The 8,817-nt window shown below is 49.6% G+C and overlaps 1 long non-coding RNA gene across 1 annotated transcript; it reads right to left on the bottom strand.

Annotated features, from left to right (window-relative positions):
- Positions 1-2,204: 2,204 nt before the first annotated feature.
- Positions 2,205-4,396, bottom strand: LOC129048468 (uncharacterized). The gene is made up of 4 exons (XR_008510833.2): positions 4,293-4,396; positions 3,296-3,383; positions 3,075-3,140; positions 2,205-2,510 (listed from the first exon to the last, which is right to left on the bottom strand). It is a non-coding gene; the product is annotated as an uncharacterized LOC129048468 (long non-coding RNA).
- Positions 4,397-8,817: the final 4,421 nt, after the last annotated feature.

Genomic DNA, 8,817 nt, shown 5'->3' with positions numbered 1-8,817 from the left:
GAAGCTCCGGGCCTACACTGACCCTGGTGCCCAATAGAGTTGTTATGTGAACTTAATAATGTGGAGGATGTAAAATGCCTGGCACAGCTCATGGTGCACAGAAAGTCCTTTAGAAAGTGACAGCTACCAGTGAGGTGCAGTGGCTCACGCCTAAAATCCCAGCATTTTGGGAGGCGGAGGTGGGCAGATCACCTGAGGTCAGGAGTTCAAGACCAGCCTGACCAACATGGTGAAACCCCGTCTCTACAAAAATACAAAAATTAGCTGGGCCTGATGGCAGGTGCCTGTAATCCCAGCTACTCAGGCAGGTGCCTGTAATCCCAGCTACTCAGGAGGCTGAGGGGTGAGAATCGCTTGAACCTGGGAGGCAGAGGTTGCAGTGAGCCAAGATCGTGGCCATTGCACACCAGCCTGGGTGACAGAGTGAGACTCTGTCTCAAAAAAAACAAAAAAGTGAGAGCTACCATCATCACCATCATCATCATCACCATTATTATCATCACCATAATCACCATCACCATCATCATCACCATCATTATCATCTTCATCATCACCACCATGTTCATCATTATTATCATCTTCATCAGCACCATCATCCCCACTCTCATCACCACCACCACCACCACCATCACCACCGCCATACTATCATCACCATCATTATCATCATCTTTATCACCATTGCCATCATTATCACCACCACCATCATCATTATCATCTTCATCACCACCACCATCATTGCCATCACCATCATCATCACTACCACCATTGATGCCTTTGCTTATTCTGGCCCTTCCTCCTGGATTGCCCTTCATTCCTTTCTGCTCCATGTATAGAGAGGGTTAAGTGAGCATAGATCCTACTCATTCTCCATGGCCCAGCTCAAGTTACTCATCCCCATGGCCCAGCTTAAACGCAGCCTCCGTGATGTCCACAGCGAAGGAATGCAGGAAGCCTACCAGTTCCCCCTCTCTGCTGTGTGTGTGTGTGCGTGTGTGTGTGTGTGTGTGTGTGTCTTTATATTCTTCTGTCTTGTATCAAACTACCAAACTTCCCAGTTCACCAGCCCCTGCTCACCTAACACTGTCTTTCCTTCCCCTCATCTCCCCCCAGCTCCTTTAAGCAGCTTTCTTTCCCTGGGTTCATTGCTATATCCCAGTCCTGTCTCCCTGGACCCTATTAACTGCCTCACCCTCTATGTCCCTTCCCTACCTGTGCACCATAATTCCTCTTCTGTCTTAGATGATGGCACAGTTCATAGGCCATACATCTGGGTTTGAGTCTGGATTCTGTTGCTTTCTGGGCATATCTTCTTGGATGAGTTGCCCCCACTTTGGGCCCCTGAGTTGTCTCTGCAACCACAGAATATGTAGGTGCATGGATGGATTTCTCAGCCCCTTTCCGACTGAAGCATTCTGTTTCAGCCTAGGTAGGTAAAGGGTTTGTGCCATACTCACGTGGCTCTCTTCCTTTCCTAAATAATAGATGCTGCATGGTGGTTTGAGGGCTCCTTTAATTTGGTTCTGCATGGATCAGGTCTCCTCTCTACCCAGAAAGGTAGTGGCAGTCTCTCCTCTGTTCTGGGGTGGTGGGCTGGGCTGGGGTGTAAGGCAGACTGCATATGAGGCACCCTCGGCACCCCTCTCAGCTGAGAGGCTCAGAGCTCTTGGCCCAAGAGCCTGAGGGGAGGGATATTTACAGTTTAATAACTGGCCTATTGATTCTCATTTATATGCTGCCAGTAGGGCTTACAGAGGAAGAGAAGGCAAAAGGGCTATGTTTGTAAATAAGTCTGCAGTTGGCCCCATCACTCAGCCTGCCATGCTTGCTTCTGGACAGGGAGGTGAGCTGGGTTAATATACTGCACTGCCCTCTGCTTAGCAGAGCCCTGACATGCAGCTGCAGGGACATCCACCCTCAGGCCAATCCCTGGACCCTCCTAAGCCCAGCCCCTTTTTATGCTCCTTCTAGTTAGTAATGTACTTCCCTATCTATTACTTTTGACTGACTCCTTTGAAGGAGGAAGAGCAGGATTTAGTAGCCCCACTTAACAGATGAGAACATGGAGACTTCCAGAGATTCTATGGTTTATTTGAAGTCACACTGCTAGGAAAGGGGGAAACAAGGCTGAACCTTGGAGAGTTTTGAGTGTCTTTCTTAGTGAGCTATTGCTGTGTAACGAACTGCCTCTAAATTTGGTCGCTGAAAATAACAACTGTTGTTTCTCATGAGTCTCTGGGTCAGCTGGGCAGTTTGGCTAACCTGAACCAGCCTCAGTTGATATGGATTGGGCTCACTCAGGTGTCTGTGGTGAGCTGGAGGATGAACTGGCACTGGCTGCTGTAGGATGACTTTGGCTGGAACAGATGAGCTCTTCTCTGTGTGTCTCTTGCATCCCTCGAGCAGGCTGTCCAGGGCTTGTTCTCAGGAGGTGGTCGGGGTCCAGGAGAGAACGTGGAAAACATCAGGCATCTTTACAAGCTTCTGCTTACATCAAGTTTGCTGCTATCCCACTGCCCAAAGTAAGTCAATGTTGGAGGGTGCTACTTAGACCCATAGATAGAGCAAGGCATTCTAAACTAAGCCTCTAGTGCCAGCAGTCTACCACACTGACCCAAGAGCCTTGCTCTTTCTTTCCACTCTTCTCCAGCATTCTGTCTTTTCCCTTGCACGCAACTGAAACAACTGACAAATAGGAAATCCTGTTGTCTTTCCCCAAGTCTGAATAGCAGGGCAGCCCTCTTAAGAAGCATGAGGCTTAATCTGGGTGGCACCAAAACGCAGGACTGAGACCTAAAGGTGTGGGCCTAGGATGTGGAGTGACTTTACAAGGGCCGAGGCTGCCCCATAATAGAAAAGGCTCCTTGGAGAGGTAGAGAGCTACCTGTCACTGGGAATGTATAAGCACAGATAGGTGCTAACTACATGGTTGCAGGAAAGATTTTGCTTCTGATGAGACTGGATGCAGACCAAGTAAGCGTCAAGCTCCCTTCGGCTCCATAAGTCCAGAAGCTTATAAAAGAGTGGGCTCATTACCCCAGACCCAAGGCCGAGGAACGCTGCTCTCCAGCCCCTACCTCTGCTTCTGGTCTGGCCCCAGGCATAGCATGTCCCAACAGCAAGTTCATAAGAGAACATACGTCCTGCAGAAAACATTAGAGCATGAGAGACCTCAGAAATGTCCTCTCCAGCCCCATGGAAAAGAAGGGGAGAGTGCAGCTAGGCATGGAAAGCCCTCTGCCAGCACTGGAGAGGCAGCCCAGTAAGGAGAAGTTGTGCACGCTGGGGTCACGCGCACCTGGATGGAATCCACCTGGGGCAAATGCTTCTCTTTCCGAACCTCAGTGCATACAGGGGGATGCTGCTACCTTTCAGGAGGCTGTGATCTGAAATAAAATCGCAGACGGGAACTTCCGCGAACTGAAAAGTAGACTCTGCAACTGTGTTTTCTCCTTTCTTTTTGAGTCACAGCAGATAAACACAAGAGCTGACATCAAATCCCTGTGCCCTGTGTGGACCTTAGCTGCATGCCCACCACCTGGCTTGTTCAGAGACAGCAGCTCAGAGGGGGACACAGACCCTGAAGGCAGGCAGGTCCAGGCCAGGGAGAAGCGGCTCCTGTTCAGTCCCCACTCCCACCCACCCCCCCATGGGGATGGCAGCAGGGCTGACTGGAACCACTCCCCCACCCCCTGCCTCCTCCTCCAATTCTGGCCTCCGGGAAGCGCCCCTTCTCTGTGGCAGGAACCTCATTAATGGAGAGAGAGGTGTGGAGGGGGAAGCAGGGCAGGTCTATTGATGGCCTTTTCCACTTTCCGGAGCCTCCGGAGCACTCTTCGCTAATAATAGTAACAGAACCTCACTGCTGTTGAACAGGGCCTTGGAGTTCTCCCCAGTCTGCAGGGTTCTTAATGAACTGGCTCAGCGTGGAGAGGGTGAGCTGGCCCTGCAGCTGCCTGGCTTGCTGGCTGGGGTGCGGCCTGACTCACGGCTACCTGCATGACAGACATACAGACAGAGAGCCAGACCTACTGTGCAGGGACTGCAGGCAGAGCATGTCTGAGTGAAGACCTGGGCATCAACTAAGGCTGTCTCCCCAACTGGCTGAGGCACTGGCGTGGTGACTGGCCCATTCATTGACTGACTGTTGGATAGTGCAGCTAACTGCCAGCCTGGGGCTGCTCAACCCACGTGTGAGACCTGGCTGTCTCATACGACTCAGGCCTGCCAAGTTATCTGTCTGACTAGGGTCTGACTGACAGACTCAGGGGTTTCCTGACTAAAGACTGTCTCACCAACAGGCTGGCTGAAGTAGAGAAAGTCTGTCTGGCAGGCTGCTGGCAGGCTGCTGGCTGGTTGCTTCATTGCTGACTGACTCTCTCACCAACTGCCATTCTGACTGACCTACTGACTGGCTGACCGTCTGACATGCTGACGACTGAGCCCTCCATGGACCCATGGGGCCTTTCCCACCAACCCTTGCAACCACAGTTAACAGTGGGGTTGGGTAGTGGTAACTCCCCGATACCTGACAACAATGACTACACGTTGATGGACAGAGCAACAACCACCGTCCTAACAAGCGGATGCCCTGGCTGACTGGGAACAGGAAGAACTAACTGCTCAGGGACTCAAACTGACTTGCTGGCTGCTGGACTGACCCACAGCTTAACTTACTGTGCTGTTGCCTGGCTGACCCTGACTATCACAGATAGGGAGCTGACTGGCCAACAACACAATGGCTGCCGGCTGTGCCGACCAATAGGCCTAACAGCCGACAGGATTCTTTGCTGTGGACTAAAGTGGTTTTTAAGAATCTTGTTAATTTTTTATTATTTGAGATGGGATCTCGCTCTGTTGCCCAGGCTGGAGTGCAGTGGCGCCATCACAGCTCACAGCAGCCTCAAACTCCCCAGACTTAGGTGATCCTCCTGCTTCAGCCTCCCAAGTAGCTGGGACTGCAGGTGCATGCCACCACACCCGGCTAATTTTTAATTTTTTTGTAGAGATGAGGTTTTGGCATGTTGCCCAGACTGGTCTTGAACTCCTGGGCTCAAGTGATCCACCCGCCTCAGCCTCCCGAATTGTTGGGATTATAGGAATGAGCCACTGTGCCTGGCCTAAGAATCCTCTTTAGTTGCTTGTTCTTTTTCCTCCCTGACCCCATAGATCTGGATTTTTTTTTTTAATTTGCACTCTTTTTAAAAACATTTTATATTTTGTGTGTGCCTTATACATACAAAGGAACACAGATAGCATACATGAAAAGCCTAAAAGACGAAGAGAAAATGAACACCTGTATATCCCCCAGTCCAGACTGGAGTAGGGGCCTCCACCTGCTGCACCGTGCAGCCCCTGGGAGCTGTTCACACAGCCACGCCTGGGCTCTGTGCCCAGGGCTGCTCATATTACTGGTCTCCAGGGGACCTGGCATCAGTGCTTTTGAGAAGCTCCTGGAGTGATTCTGATGTGTGGTGAGGGTCAAACATCCCCAGGCTGGGCTATCGTCGCCTCTTGGCTCATCCTCACTACCCAAAATGTGGTCTGGATCCACAGGGTCAACCTCACCTGGAAGCCTGTAGAAGACACAGACTCTCAGGCCCTACCTGAGACTCACCGAATGAGAATCGAATCGCATGTTAACCAACCCCTGTGTGATGTGTGCCCATTAACGTTTGAGAAGCACTGCTTAGACAGTCCCTTTCTGCTTCTGCCCAGCTGCCCTGCAGAGGTGGCCACGGTCTCCAGTTTGGCCTGTCATTCCCTTGCCTTTCTTTCCAAACCCCTAAAAGATCATGTTGCACTCACCCACGCGGATTCTTTATATCAACAAGATCACTGCATGTATTCTTCTACAGTACCTTTCCTGCCCACATTGTATTTTGTAGACTTTTTCCATCTTGTATGCAGTTATGACTCCATCTTTCACTTCCATATGGTATTCCAGTGTGTGGCTATACCACCATTATTTACCCACCCTCAAAATGCACAAGGGTTGTTTCTGATGGTTGTTATTAGGAGCTATTGGATGGTTTGCTTGCTGCTACATACATTCCTATACATCTCTCTTGGTGCCCACATGGCTAGTGGGAAGACATATCCAGCAGGATATGCAAACCCCTGGCTTGTTCAGGAAGGGCAAACTACTCCCCCCAAAACACACACACACAGAACATTTGCTCCACCTCTCCCTGTTGGTGACAGCCTGGTTTAGAAGCCACAGCCTTCAGCCCTTCCTGACACCCCTTCCAGTGGGACAAGTGAAACCACAGAGGAAGGAGCGACTCTCCCCAAGAGGCCTGGGAGCATGTTACAGAGAAGGTCAACCCTGAGTATGGTAGTTTTCTGTAGCTGCTGTAACTAGTTCACAAACTCAGTGGCTTCAAACAATGGCTATTTATTATCTTGTGGTTTTAGAGGCCAGAGGTCTGAAATCGAGGTGTCAGCAAGGCAGTGCTCCTTTGGCGGCTCAGGGGCAGAATTCTCCCTTGACTCTTCCAGCTTTCTCCACTCTTCCAGTGGTGGCTGGCAGTCCTTGACTTGTGGCCACGTCACTCCAGCCCTTGCCTCTGAAGTCATATTGCCTCCTCCCCATCTCTGTCAAATCTCCCTCTGCCTCATCTTACAAGGATACTTGTTATTGGATTTAGGGCCCACCTGGATAATCCAGATCGATGTCTTTATCTGGAGATCTTATTTTAATTACACCTCCAAAGGCTTTTTCTCCCCCATTCATAGGTTCTAGGGATTAGGTATGGAGCCCAGCATTCTGCCCACCACCTGGGGATTAGCCAGGCAAGAGCAGGCGGGTGAGGGATGAGGAGAGCATCCCGATGGAAAGTAGCTGCATGTGCAGGGCTCCATCAGGAGTAGCCAGGCAGTGTGGGGTAAATGGCGAAGCTGGAGCTACAGGCTGGGGCCAGGCAGCAAAGGCCTGATTGACGGAAGTAAAGACATTGGCCATTTTCTCACCAAGCAAGGACGAGTCCAGATGGGTTCACCTGCAGGGAGAGGCGCCATGAGATCATGTTTTGGTGGTCCTGTGGAGGACAGGCCAGAGTCCAGGGCACCTCCCATAAGTAGTGAGGACTAGACCTCAGCAGTGGCTGCAAGGATGCGAAAAAGGAAATGCATTCAAGAGCGTTTCCAGAAGCAGATCTGGCTGTGGAGGGAGAGGTGGGGGGAATCCAGGTGGGCTTCAGGTTTCTGATGTAGGAGACAGAAATAATGGGGAACAGGGGAAGGGGCAGGTGATTTCAAGGAAAGAAGAGATCAGTTTGGAGCGGATTGGTTTTGAAGATCTTGGGGAATCTCCCAGTGCAACTGTCTAGCCCTATAGGTCTGGAGCATAAAAGTGATTGGTGGAAAAGAGAAGTTAGGGGAGCTATCGGCATGAAAGTGACTCTTATTAAACAAGGGGGGAAACACTAAATAGCATCCTGGAGCCTGGAGGTGGGGGACAGGGGAGTGGAGCAAACCTGCTTATGAGTGCTGATGGGAATGGTCCCACCTTTCAGGTCAGGGTGCTGGCTTCCAGTCCTGATCCTTCCATTAACTTCCAGAATAACAGGGCATCCTTCTGAGCCTTGATCTCCCAATCTTTCCACTGGGGTGACTGAGCAAGAAGATTCAGAGACATTTATTATCTCCCACAGTGGCTGTGTCCAAGTCAGCCACTGCCCACTTCCCAGGTCATATGGAGGGGACCCAGGCCTGGAAGACAAGATGAGCTCCTGGTTGAGCATCTTCCTGGGGAGCGCTCCCATAAAGGAAAGAAAGAAAGAAAGAATGGAAGGAGCCAAGGGAGGAAGGAAGGAAAAAAAAAAAAAAGAAAAAGAGGGAGGATCTGAGAGTAGCCATGGAGCCACAGAAGCCCAAGAATCCTGGCCCTTACCTTCGAGAAACTTTTGTTTTGATTTGGGAGCTCAAAGTGTGATTGGTGGAAAGGCCCAAGCTTTGTTGCTAAGCAACAGGTGAGTACTGAACTCAGGAATGCAGCCATCAAACTGTGAGGCTTGGAGCACCTGAGAGGTTTTTTTCTTTTTTAATTCATTTTACTTTAAAATTATCATACGTAGAATTGGTGTGCAGTTCTGTAATTTTTTTCCAGCTTTATTAAGGTATAATTGGCAATTAAAATCATTATATGTTTAAGCTTTATAACTTGATAATTTGATATATCTATGCATTGTGAAATAATCACCAGTTTTGTGAATTTTCACATATATAGATTCGTGTAACCACCACCACAATCAGAGTACAGAACAGTCCTATCACTCCCCAAAACCCCTTCATGCTACGCCTTTATAGTCACAACCCTATGGCAGCCACAATCTGCCCTCCAACACTATACTCTTGGCTTTTCGAGAAGATAGTATAGATAAAATCATGCAGAAGGTAACCTTGTGATAGTGGCTTCTCCCACTCAGCATAAGCCTTTGTGATTCATACAAGTTGCTGCATGCAGTTCAAGTAGCCTAGTCCTTTTTATTGCTGACTAGTGTTCTACTGCTTGGCTCTACGGCAGTTTGTTTATCCATTCCGCCACTGCAGAATATTTGGACTGAGTCCAGTTTGGGCAATTGTGAAGTAGAGTTTCTACCAATATTCACATACAGGTTTTTCTGTGAACATAAGTTTCCATTTCTGTAGGGTAAAGGCTCAAGTGTTAGCTTGCTTGGTGAAATGGCTGTTGTATGTTTCCCTTTATAAGACCATGCCAAACTGTTTTCTGGAGTGGCTGCACTATTTTGTATTCTCACTAGAATTGTATAAGAATTCCAGTTGCTCCACATCCCTGTCAGGACTTGGTATGGTTGT

This window comes from Pongo abelii, chromosome 8 (assembly GCF_028885655.2).
Source record: "Pongo abelii isolate AG06213 chromosome 8, NHGRI_mPonAbe1-v2.0_pri, whole genome shotgun sequence".
NCBI lineage: Eukaryota > Metazoa > Chordata > Mammalia > Primates > Hominidae > Pongo > Pongo abelii.
This window is presented reverse-complemented; position numbering and strand designations above follow the sequence as displayed.